Raw genomic sequence first — 12,469 nt, forward strand, 5'->3', positions numbered from 1 at the left:
GACGTCCAGCGCAAGTTGGTGGAGAGGGCAGAAGACGCGGCCCGTGCCAATGGACTCCTGGAATGAGGAGGCCACCCTAAGGACTCTTTAATAAGAAACAATAAACATGTTTAGTCTCTCTCTCTCTCTCTCTCTCTCTCTCTCTCTCTCTCTCTCTCTCTCTCTCTCTCTCTCTCTCTCTCTCTCTCTCTCTTTCTCAGCCCATCTCTGTTGTGTTTATCATGGAAGGACCAAGGCAGGAGAGGAAAAGCGTAAAAGGCGGGCTGGGAAGAGAAGAGAAAGTGTTACGTGGCAAGGGCAGCAGAAGACTACCGTCTTTCGTCGACATTCGCAGCGAGGCGAGCAGATACGCGGCCATTTTCCTTCCCAATAAACATTTTGTGCCCCGCCTGTGTCCAAAGATGAAGAGTACATCGCGCGGACGACACGTCAGGGCTACCGCCAGGTGGTGCTTCAGCCACAATTACGGCGCCAGCTGCGAATCGTTGCAAGATTGAAACGCAGTTTTTAAAGCGAAGCTTGCAATGCCTCACTAATGGCGTCGAAAAGCAGAAACACACTGCAGGAAAGGCAACTTTGGGGTTCCACAAAACAATAATGACGAAATGCGAAGGCACTTCAAGCGCCCCAAGAAAAAAAAAAGACTTCCCGTGGTCGGAATCGAGACTCGGTCCCTCGCGTTATAAAGCCGACGTCTATACGATCGCGCTATTCCGACACGGTGGAGGCAGTTTAGACTTTGACTTTGGCTCAGCTTGCGTGAGAGAAATCTTCGCGTTTTGCTGACCGTCAGATCCCAGTCCAACAGCAGTCGGAATTTTCCCAACTGCTGTATACCCGCCATAGATGTCTCGTTTCCGCAGAGGTCGCAGCAGCATTGATAATTCCATCGCACTTGCAACCAGCATCAAACAAGCTAAGTATAGGCGAAACATCATGACTGCCGTGTTCCTGGACATCAAATCAGCCTATGACTGCGTATTAAAGATTGTTCTCTCTCTCTCTCTCTCTCTCTCTCTCTCTCTCTCTCTCTCTCTCTCTCTCTCTCTCTCTCTCTCTCTCTCTCTCTCTCTCTCTCTCTCTCTCTCTCTCTCTCTCCGCGTTTTAGCCAACTTTCTCTTGAGAAAAGGGGCTTTGATATTCTTTTTTACACATTGTGAACCTGAAGGACAGCTGCTGGGACAATTCTTCTGGCATTATTTTTTTCGTAACTTTTTGTTCCTTTCAGCTTCCTAAAGCGGTGCTCTGGGTAGAACGATAGAAAAACCTGGCCTTATAAAGGATGACCGCGAAATAATTAATGTCCATTACGTGATCTCTTATCGGTACAATTTTTGCCACGTGTGGCGCAATAGCGTTCCGCTATTGCTACAATTTCCGACCTCGTGACCCAGTTTCTTGTACGTCTTCTATCAGCACTCGCATAAATATTTAGCGCGGTTGTGGGTTTGATTATTTCGAAACGTCGAGCGGTTCTCTTCTACCGGGAATGATTGTTTTCCTAAAGACAGAGCCTGCCGCCGTAAACGAGCTGCGAATGATGTGCAGAGCCTTTCCTCTACTCAATTCTCTCAGCGTGTCATCCGCGAACCGAACCAGCAGTAGGTCGGTATGCTTGGAAGAACAAAACGAAAGCAGGAAGGAAGAGAACATCGGAAGAGAAGAGAACAGAGAAGAGAAGCAGGAAGAGAAGATAACAGAGCAACATCGCAATGGATGGATTCTAGAGAATGTTTACGGTGCGGGAAAAGTTTTCAAAATCAAGGGCGCCCGCTCGCTCAGATCCCAAAATGGTCGCTCCAAATTCTCGGCAGCTATTCCCCCTGTCGCTGGTTTCTGTTGCGCCGGCGTCGGCTGTCAGGGACATGCACACGGAGCGCGGTGAATAAACGGCAATAAACAAATCATTACCGCAGCGAGCGTCCTCCACGTCTTTAGAGCACCCCCGGTAATGAATGAGCTCATTCATTAGGCCTTGTACCCTGCCTGTCGAAGACATTTCGATCGACGCCGTGTTCCTTCCCTCGCTTATACCCCCCTCCCGACTACATCAGGTGCAGCCATCTTAGCATCCGAAACAAGTCTATTTCTGCGACTCGCACTGTAACCTCGCTTTCTTACGAAAAAAAAAGCAAGCAAAAAGTGTTTTATCTCCCATTCGTTTTCCCCTCCTCTCGAACTTGGGAAGAAACAGCCTTTGCCTGCGAGCCAACGCTGCAGTCTTGAACCCGAAGCGCGAGCATTAGAGCGTTCATTTTTAGCGTATCGTGTTCGCCCATCTTTATTCGACTTCCCGACGCCGCTATCAATCATGGAGCGTAAACGCTCCCTCGCAACGTGCACGTACGCACTATACGTGCGCGTACATACATGCGCGTTCTGCAGCTAGCTCTCTCTCTATCCCCCTCTCCCCGCCCGCGCGACCCCGTCGCGGGCATTTTGCCTTCCAAGTCAAAACGCTCCGTTGTAGGCGTGTATATTTCGTGAATGCGCGCGAGTTGGCTCGCGCCCTCGCTGCCTGGGCTGCTGCAAGTGTTTTTTATGCTAATTAGCGCCCGTCGCGCAATTACTCAAGTCGGACGCAGCCGGGCGATTTGCGATCGGCTGCACCAACGGAAGGCGGGGCCGCGGGAAAGCGGGAGGCGAGGCCCCCACAAAGCTGCTGTGCCCGTGCTTTTTTTTCTCTCCCACGTTTTATTTTCTGTTTGTCACTTTTTTCCCCGTCCCCGTTCGCTCGACTTCTGCGCTATTTCGTTCTCACTTGATAACCTTCGGCGTGTCTCGGGTGCACGCATCGATTAAGATTAGTTCGACAGAGAGCATATTGCTCGCCATGGCGTAGAACACGAGACAGTTACATAGATTATACTCTCGGGCCGAACTTGCCAGTTGCCTCCCAAGGCTGCACCCGAATCTAATGAGTCACAGCGTGATTTCTATATCCGTTTTGCGCGAGGTTGGCGCCAAGCGTATACGTGGGAATTGGCCTGTCGGTTTGGTCGGCAACCGAATACGTGTAGCGGGTATTTGGGTTTCGCTCCAAAACGCGTACGACGCGAATCGGAAATGGCTGGCTTTCACAAGGCAGGAAATATTTGCGCTTTCGAGACATATTTGCGAGAAGTCTATATGCTGGCGGTTTTGCCAGAGCCGCTTACATCAAAGGTATTGAGTTTGCGCACCTAAGAGTGATCGGGCAGAATGGTTGATAGTTGGTTACTGAAAGCCTTCCACAAGTACATTCGTGACCGCTAAAAACGATTTTAAATGAAAGCATGCGTTGTAACGGGACCGCGCGTTCGTCGAAGTCGCTAAGAAATATGCTTAATTACGAAAAAGAAGCCCAGCAAAACCGCGCCCGCCAGAGAATGCATAGCTGCAAGGGTTTGTGCTGGAGGTTTGCATGAGGGGCCAAGGTGATCGTTCACTTCCATTTAGGATCTTATCGCGGTTTCTTGACGTCTCCCTCGTTCGCCTGAAAGAGGGCGCAGTCCTGTGCTTTCATACTACTGTGCTAAACGACGACTGCTCGTGCGCATGCTTTTTAATAACGAGATCCTTGCGTCCCGTGGGTATGGCGCTTCACGCAAGATTAGCAATTTCATACACACCTTCTGAGTGACTCGCAACCGACCCGAACCAGTCGGAACGGATAAAAAACACGATCCCTAATAACCGATTTGTATATGCGTGCATGCAGTCCTGCATACATACGTACATACATACATACATACATACATACATACATACATACATACATACATACATACATACATACATACACACACACACACACATACACACATACATACATACATACATACATACATACATGCATACACGCATACATACATACATACATACATACATACATACATACATACACACACATACATGTATACATACATACATACATACATACATACATACATACATACATACATACATACATACATACATACATACATACATACATACATACATACATACATACTTGTAAAGTTCTGATGACGACTTCCATTTTGATGATGGTGATGAGGATGACGGGGATGTTGCCATCAAAGAGAGCTTTCATCTTCTTCATGTTTTCTTTAGGCCTTTTATTCTTCATTGCCTTCTCCGTCCTGCTGTATCCCCGTTTCATTTCCGACTTCTTCGTCTACTTGGCCTTCCTATGCTTTTTTTACATTCTCTCTGTGTTCTTCTCGGTCATCTTCTTATTCTTTCTTTATTTTCTTTTTTCTCCCTTCTTCGTTTAGTCCCGTTCTAGTTTTTCCGCCTATTTTTCTACTGGTTTTCATGCCTTTTTATCCTAAATGAGTGGTTTACACAGCGTACAAGCGGAAATTAGCCAGGCCCTGGTGGAAAGCAGCAAGCTTTGCAAACCTTGTTAGCTACTATATAAGTAACAAAAACAAGAAAATAAATCGCAACATGGAGTCAAAGGTCAAGCACTCACCCTGCAGATCTTCATAGGAACTTAATTAACGCATTGCATTTCTTCATTCCTTATCGCCCGTGGAAATCATATCTCAATGCCAAGATTAACTGCTGCCGAACGGCACCTTCTATTACAACCGTCATCCCCCCCTTGAAATGTCGATGTCGAAGCACCTTGTCGTATATTGCATTCTACTTTCCATCTTGTAATTGTGTCTTCAGGCCCTCGGCATGAACGATGGTTGATTTTTTTCCTAGAAATCGCTCCAAACCGTGTAGTAACCATAATGTGAGCAATGCATTCCCACACGGAATCACTTCCGAACGTAACGTAACATATAAGCATGACAATGTAAGAACTACAACGAAGAGCGCTTACCTTGGTTAGAAGTTATATTACACGCATTTCTCTCCTATTTATGTCACTGGAATGCCCCGCTCATGCGCAGTTAATACATCTAGCCTTTCGTGCGTTTCGCAGTACTTCTCTTTCGACTTGACATGACAGCTTATCGGCCTTCAGTTAAAGCCTGCCTCCATAACGGAGTGCAAGCAGTCTTGTTCGCCACTTTTCCTTCCATCTCGGACGAGGTCGTCTATGTTGAAAATCCGTGTCGTGCAGGGCAGCGTCCGTGCGCTTCTCCGACATGAGTTAACAATTTTATTTCCTCCGGCGATGAAACGCTATTGACTCCTAGCTCCACGGCTGCTTTGATTTAGTGTCGAGGGGCGGCACTGGACGCCCCACGTGGGTTTTGCCGCCTCGTCGCCAGCTCGCGGGACTTCGCCTAAACGCGTTAGTTTCTCCGCGACGGACAAGAAGAAAGCATGCAGGCTGACAGGACGTGAAAATGAACCAGGCGGCCCGTGACGTCGACGCGTTCTCCGGCGTCTTCTACCGATGCACAGCGAGTCCGCCTGAGACCGATCCCCCTCCACACCCCCTCCCCACACCTCGCAATTATTTATCGGGCCGCATTTGCGGTTAATTCCCTCTGCGCTTCCGCGATTAAATACCGATAAGGAAGTATATACGCCGCGCGCGTGCATCCGCGCGCCTCAGTTCCTCGGCTGTGGGCGACGCCAATGAATACAACGCGTCTGATGAGCTCTCGCCGGCCCCGATCGCAATGAGATCGCCGGGCCCCTAATCGAACTTTACAACGCTTACACGATCCGAGCCGTGATGTATAGCGGTCGTTTTTGTGGTGGGTGCCTATACGGGCCTCGCTCCATGTGCTGCCGCCGTGGACATTCCGCAAGACTCTGTCGTGGTGCCTCTCTTCTTCTTTCCTTAACCCCCTGTGTATGCAAGCAGACGCAGTCTAATTGTGCGCTCCGGTTAATGTCCCCCGCACGGGTAATGGGTTGCGGGACGAGGAAACGTTGGCAAGGTATACTGCAATCCAGTCGCAATGGCCGACGCGGGTCTTTGAGAAGGAGACGGGGCCCCCTTCGGGACATCTGTAATCCGCGTACGATCGAGTGAGCCTACTCCGTTAATTATGGGAACGGGGTACAGAGCAGACGTTTTGTGAATGTCGTTCGTTCTTGTGGCGACAAATACGTGGTTTCGACGACGGGGGACTTCCTCCTTCCCACGCGCACGCGGAAACAATCGCTGCGGGGTTTCGACATTTGCAGTATATGTGCAAAGAAAGTGAGTAAGGTTTCATAACTCCGGCATCCTTATCGTCGCTGAAGCCGAGAGGTTATGTTTATACAATTTTCTCGCACTGACACTCGCTTTTTTGTTGGGCGCAATTGTTGTTGGGTAGGAGCTTTTTTTGTGTTATCTTTTGTGGGTTATCTTGGAAGGCAAGCGGAACGTGAATAGTGCCTGCTATAGGCAGAGATGTGTTCATGCATGTGACTGATAACAAAGCCTGAAACTGAGATTTCGTCAAGCCGCATTCAAAACTAGTGTTATATGCGGTGGTAGGTCAAGCGCCGCGCGCCCGTTATGCCGTGTCTTGGACAAAATAAGGCTTCAAGTTTTCTACATATACTGGAGTATATATAATACAAAACACACTAGTCTTGGTAAACTCCCAACAGTGTACATTTAAGCCTCACGTGGCTGCACACTAAAAAACGACGAAGTTCTGCACATCGGCGTTATATTATCAGGTGTTTCTAATCAGTGGATAATAAATTAGCTGGTCCCTTTTTTGCCGCCAGTAATTAACGCGGAATACTTATACTGCGTTTGGCTGATCAGATAAGAGTGTCTTCGATGGGCTTGTCATCAAGCATGTCGATATTACCGCGCTGCACTTGGTTTACCTGTAGTAAGGCTTCATCGCTTTAATTACGAAACACCGCAAGCTAGATCAAATCTATTTAATGGGCACTGAAACTAGCCAAAACGAACGACTCACAAAACAGTTTGTTATAAGCAAGTTCGTTGTAAGCTCGATGTTTGCTTAACGAGAAGCTTTTAACCAGATTTTGATCTCCGTGCCGTATACCTGGTATATACCACAAAAGCAAAAGTTCTGCTCAATTAATCAACGCCCTTTAAAAAGAAGCCTAAATTATAGTAAATTCTACATGTAGACGCAGAATTTCATATTCAGAGTTCATTTCTGTTTAAATGGATGTCGGAGTAATAAACGAAACATCGGTAACATTTCAGCAGCACCACCTCGTACTTTGGAACCGAGGTATGTGTCAGGACTCAGGTTACTCTAAATATAATTTACTAAACCATCTCTGGTCAAGCTACTTTAAATGTCATTTATGATACCACTTTCAGCGCAATAAGAATACATTTCAAGGCAAAGTTTCCGCATCGTCTTGCAGTCGAGATCATACTAAAATGTTCGTAAAAATGCAGCAGCTCAGGTGAACAGAAAACAGATGGATTATCGATTTTCGCGCTCTTACATCTCCGATATATGATAGCAATTAAGTGAAATTGGCTCTCATTAACGTGACTGATTAAATCGCAAAAGGTTTGTTCAGTTAAAACTTCATTCAGCCGAAGTAAATATACATGGAGGTCTGAAATCAAAGTAAGGAATGAGGTCAAATTAACAATAATGTTCCCTAGACACAATGTTGTAACGTGGTACGTCCAGTTTTATTTATTTTTTTATATTTTCCTATTAGTTTAAGAAATATTAAGCCTATCGGAATATTTCCTGTCTGTCCCTTGCTAGACTTGGAATTCGTTGGAATGGAAGTCCTGTACGCGATTTCCCCGAGGCTCCGTTGATTGGTTGATTGATTGATGCCGTGTAACAATGTAGTCTGCCATTCTTGCTTTGCAATTCTGCGCTAAAAGAAGCAGACTGTAAGAACAAAACTGACCTCAACAAGCAGTTGCAAAGCGCGCACTTCAACTTTTACGCATATAAAGACCAAGCACGGTTCGAAAACTTTAAGTCACCCTGTTTCCCGATCAAACTAGCATTTTTTTATGATGACGGGCCAGTTTTTGCCAACTTTCGTCTCATCTTAGGGAAACTAAGACTCACACGAACTCAATAAATGCACACGGCTCGTGTACTATCCTCAAAATCCTTGAGTAAAGACCATTCGCAGAAATATAATCGGTGAAAAAGCTCTGTTGGTGTGCATGCATAATGTACGCGCATTTTTCAAGTCGCAAATCTAGTTTATCATCTTCTCTATTTTCGACGAGTAAAATTAATGAACGTACGAAATATGCCCTGGGAGAATTTGAATACGCTTGCTTAAAAGTGTGCAAGGCGCAGGCAGGGAAGTCACAAAAGGAATAAAATGAGGCATTCGACTGGTTTTACGTCCCCTCCCTTCCAGAAAAAAAAATGCTGGCGTGCCATAATTGACTATCGGGACAAAGAGAACCATTTTAAAGGCATGCTTGCAAACAAAAAAAAAAATGCGCAGCTTGCACTAGTGGTGCAAGGCTGGATAAGCAGCAGAGCTGGCGGCCCCTCTCCCTTCGTCGGGGACCAGGCTGTCGCACCTCGCATGGATTTCCGAGTTTGCCGCTGAAAGTTATCCATCACTGGCCGGCCCAGATCGTTTTGTCCGCAGACTTTCACATCTCTCCCAAAGTGCACCGCGATAGCAGGCGCTAGAACCGGCGGCAACCGACTTCACTAACTCGGCTTACTCGTCCTCCCCACTTCAGGCACGGACACGCGTGAACCGTTTTCGTAGTAGTTTTTTGCGAGCCCCTCACGTGGCGGAAGCCCGCGCGCAAGCCTGGACTACGCGTGGTGCGCCTCATAACGCGCACACTCACGTGCACTCGGTATTTTGTAGCGTGAGCTACACTGGCCGAGGTTGAGCAGTTTCGCGTGGCTCCTGGACAGCCGTGCTGCGCATGCGCGAGGAGCAGTGATGCCACATGGCGCACAGAACGTTGCTCGCTGCCCAGCGTCTCTCACACACCCCACGCGCCCAGCGTCTTCGCCAACCTCCATTCCGCACGTGGCTGCCCGGCCCACTTGATGATCATGCGAGGGGTGGCCGGGTGTGGAACCATTGGCTCGTGCGTCGCAGCAACACCGGCGTGTGCCTGTGGAACCAGCTTAGTTCTGGGGCGATTGGTGACGCTGCGCCGGAGCCGCTTGATAATGGTACATGTGTCACATAGTGCATATACCGTGTGTGTGTCATTGAAGCAGCAGTAAGCGTGATAATCAAGCTAATCCTAGAGAACCAGGAAAGCTAAGAATAACCAGCTCACGCTACAAGAATAACCAGCGTGAACCTTAGCTCACGCTACGTATATCCTGGCATAGCCGAGCTAAGCCACTGCTAATTTTTTTTTTGTCGTTTTTGTGAACACATTTTGCGAACGCCACCGGACCAAGCTTTAGCCTAAACAGCTGTGCTGTTAAAAGCAAAACTAAAAGCAACTTTGTGGTTTTTAAAACAGGTACAGTATCGTTAACATATAGCGAATCCGGTTTTAACAAAATGCTGGCTATAAGGAACGAATCTTCGTTTCTCATTACCATTTGTACACATATATTTTATGTTCAGATGTAGCGGAAAGCGCATGTAACGAAGTGATTTCCGTTTCCCGATGTGTTTCTTGTAAGCGGGCTGGACTGTATAGGAATATGCCCCCCTTTTTCCTGTTTCACTCCACAGGAATCGCATGGCGGGTTTGCACCTGCGATTCGATGGGTTCCTACAGCTATGTGCTTGTCCCTAACTTCAAGCTATTGAGTTTCAAACATCGCTTTCCCCGTGGACGTTGTTAGACAGTTCGTCGCGTTTAATACCTCTCGTATTCTTGTTTGCAGGTATCAACAAGGAACGACAGAAAGCTCCTCCAGCAGCTGGATAGCGGCGCGTACGGATGGGGTAAGTGTCATGCCTTTTTAGGGACATCGAGATTTAGAATTACACTTGACCTTTCACCGAAAAGGCCCGCCAGTGCTTAAAGCGCGAAAATAAACGATCTGACTTTGGAAGCCAGTACGAAAAGAAGCGGGTGTTTTATAGCCCTTATTAATTCTTATCCATTGCCTTACGAGGGTGTGTGTTGGGGGTTAGTTCGTAGAATATTTCGTATTCCGAGCAGTTCTCCCCTGTTTACACCGAATGACCCTCGAAATCTTTGCAGCAACCGATTGACCAGTTCCTTGGTTAATCCCCCTCAAGGCTGCTTGCCATGGGAGGGTGTACGACTGGGGTAGTGTTTATTTTTTTTTTTACATCGGATGAACCCCATATTTGTCTACCGACTGCCTATATTTTAACATTAAAGTGTTAAGAAGCAATTGCTGCAGAAAAGTTGGAGTCCGCGGCATTGTGATGCGAAACTCCTGAATGGTCGACAGGGCCGTGACAAATGCGAACCCTGTCGTGTCGTTCTATGAACGTCATGGGGGGTGTTCGTGGTAATGTGTAACCACTGATGTCCGGGTTTCTCTATCCCAAATAAAAAAGCATCACTTAAAACAGTTTAACCCGAAACGGTTTTGCTGATAGCGCCATAGAACTTTTGAAATCGGAATTTTGAGATCTTCAAGCCATACGTGGCCTGGGAAGGCATGCCAGCAATCGTGACGGCGAGCCGTACGGCATCATACTTTTAAGCGTATATGTGCGATGAAAAGAGGTGTTTAAAACCTTATCACCGGCTAAAACAACAATAATGTGTCGTCTTTCTTATTCCTTTGTCCGGTTTTTAAACAGACAGGGTTATTTGGACACGTACTGTAGTGTCACGTTTAGATACTACATGGCGCCAGCTTTCAGACTTCAGAAATTGTACTGCCAAATTAAAATTATTTCCGTCTGTTTATTTGGTAATTCCTTTCGGTTACCCCGTTGTATAAACCGCTGGCTTTTATACGAGCTAGAGGGCACGCGCTCCTCAAAAATCGGTTGTCTGTCCATCTGGAGCAGCGAAAAGTTTCCATCCGTCGCGGAGTCCGCCTAAGGGCGCTGGTATCCTGCACGTCGACGTATGACTGTGGAAATTGCGTACCCCGCCAGTGGTAACCATCGGTTCTCCGGAAGAGAATACGTGTGCGATGACGGCGGTTCCGGCTACCAGTGTGAAGCGCTCTGAGCCGTCGTCTTCTACGAGTGCGGAGGGCACATCTAGGTATTTGTGTACGTCGTTGGGCGACTCGAGCGCATGAGGAGGAAATAACGAAGTGGCGCGAACGAGGCCCTATGAGGATAGCGCGTTCCACTTTTTTCATGCGAAGCATGGACGTACTCGAAGTTTTTTAACGCGGAGCTGTTTAGGCTTTCTCTATCAGTGCGTATCATTAACACGGCTCTATCAGAGCGGATCGCTATCAACATCAACGAAGTGAGGAGAGGGCAAATGCTAGGTCAAGAAATGTGAGGGAAAGTGACGAGGAGAGAAGGAGCCCATGAGCAGATATTGGGAGTGCGCATCCCAAGAAAAAAAAAAAAAAACTTGGTTAGGGAAGTCCTGCGAAGAATCGAACCCGAGATCTCTACGCCGTGCAACCGGCAACCGAACCACTGGGCCACTTCAAAGGCCCGGTGGGTACGGGTTTGCAGCAATGGGGAACAATAACATGTGCAGCCAATTGGAAAGAAAAAAAAACGCTACCCGTGGCCGGAATGGAACCTGGGCCCCTCGCGTTATGAAACAGACGTCAATCCGATTGCGCTATCATCGCATTCGGGGCGCAAAGCACTTCCTTTGGGTTCGTGGCGCTGGCGTTGGCGTTGGACTTTGGCTGAGTTGAAGTGGACTTTGGCTTCGGACTTTGGAATTTAGATTCTGGACTTTAGGAGGGGGGAATGTGTACTTCGATCTTACTCAGCATGCATGGAGAAAGCTTCGCTTTTTAACCATCTTTCTTTTAAGAATGGGGCAGACCTAAGAAAAGCCAAGTTAAAACCTATTGAGGACCGGCGGCTCCGCTGTTCCCTCAGTTATCACATCTCCATGGAAGGGTGGGGGAGGGGGGGGGGGGCGAAATTTTTGCGTTTATGTCGAGGCGAATGATGTGAACCCTGATGTATTGTTCTTCCGCCTCCTGTAAGTCACTATGACAAAAAGTTGTGCACAAGCACAGATATCTCATTCTTGTCAACGAGGGAGTAGCAGGCAGTTACAGCGTCCGATCGACTCCACAGTGCGTGGAATCTGCATTCTATTTTTAAAATATTTGGTAAGCTCCTAACAAAAATAAAAATGGTGTACGACCATGCTGCCCAGGGGGGTCATGATGTTACCCTGCAGTGGCTTCCCAGCCACTGCGGCATTGTCGGCTACGGAAGTGCGGACGCTTTCGCCTGTTTGGCGCGTCAAACAGCGACGACTGTACACATCCCATTGTCTAGGACGGACGCAGCTAGGGCCCTCCGCATTCTTGCCCGGGAAACAACACTCTAAATGGTCTACAGAAGAATTCACATGTGCGCGTATTGGTGCCCTTGACCCGCACCTGCAACGTCCCCTTCCACTAAGCCTCCCACGGTCTGACGCAACTCTTCTCTGCCGTCTCTGGCTGGGGGTGGAATTCACAAATGCTTACTTATACTTAATATGAATCGCCGCAAGTGAGGAGTGCGAAACGTGCGGCAC

The 12,469-nt window shown here is 47.8% G+C and overlaps 1 protein-coding gene across 2 annotated transcripts in view; it reads left to right on the forward strand.

Moving 5' to 3' along the window:
- Positions 1-12,469, forward strand: part of LOC144145520 (uncharacterized) — a gene marked incomplete in the record, with an annotated part of 396,732 nt that overhangs the window by 147,517 nt on the left and 236,746 nt on the right. For both annotated transcript variants that reach the window (XM_077677175.1, XM_077677174.1), the window contains 1 exon segment: positions 9,690-9,750.

The sequence above is a fragment of the Haemaphysalis longicornis genome, unplaced genomic scaffold, assembly GCF_048455015.1.
Source record: "Haemaphysalis longicornis isolate Haplotype H1 unplaced genomic scaffold, Haemaphysalis longicornis Haplotype H1 scaffold_7, whole genome shotgun sequence".
NCBI classification, from domain to species: domain Eukaryota; kingdom Metazoa; phylum Arthropoda; class Arachnida; order Ixodida; family Ixodidae; genus Haemaphysalis; species Haemaphysalis longicornis.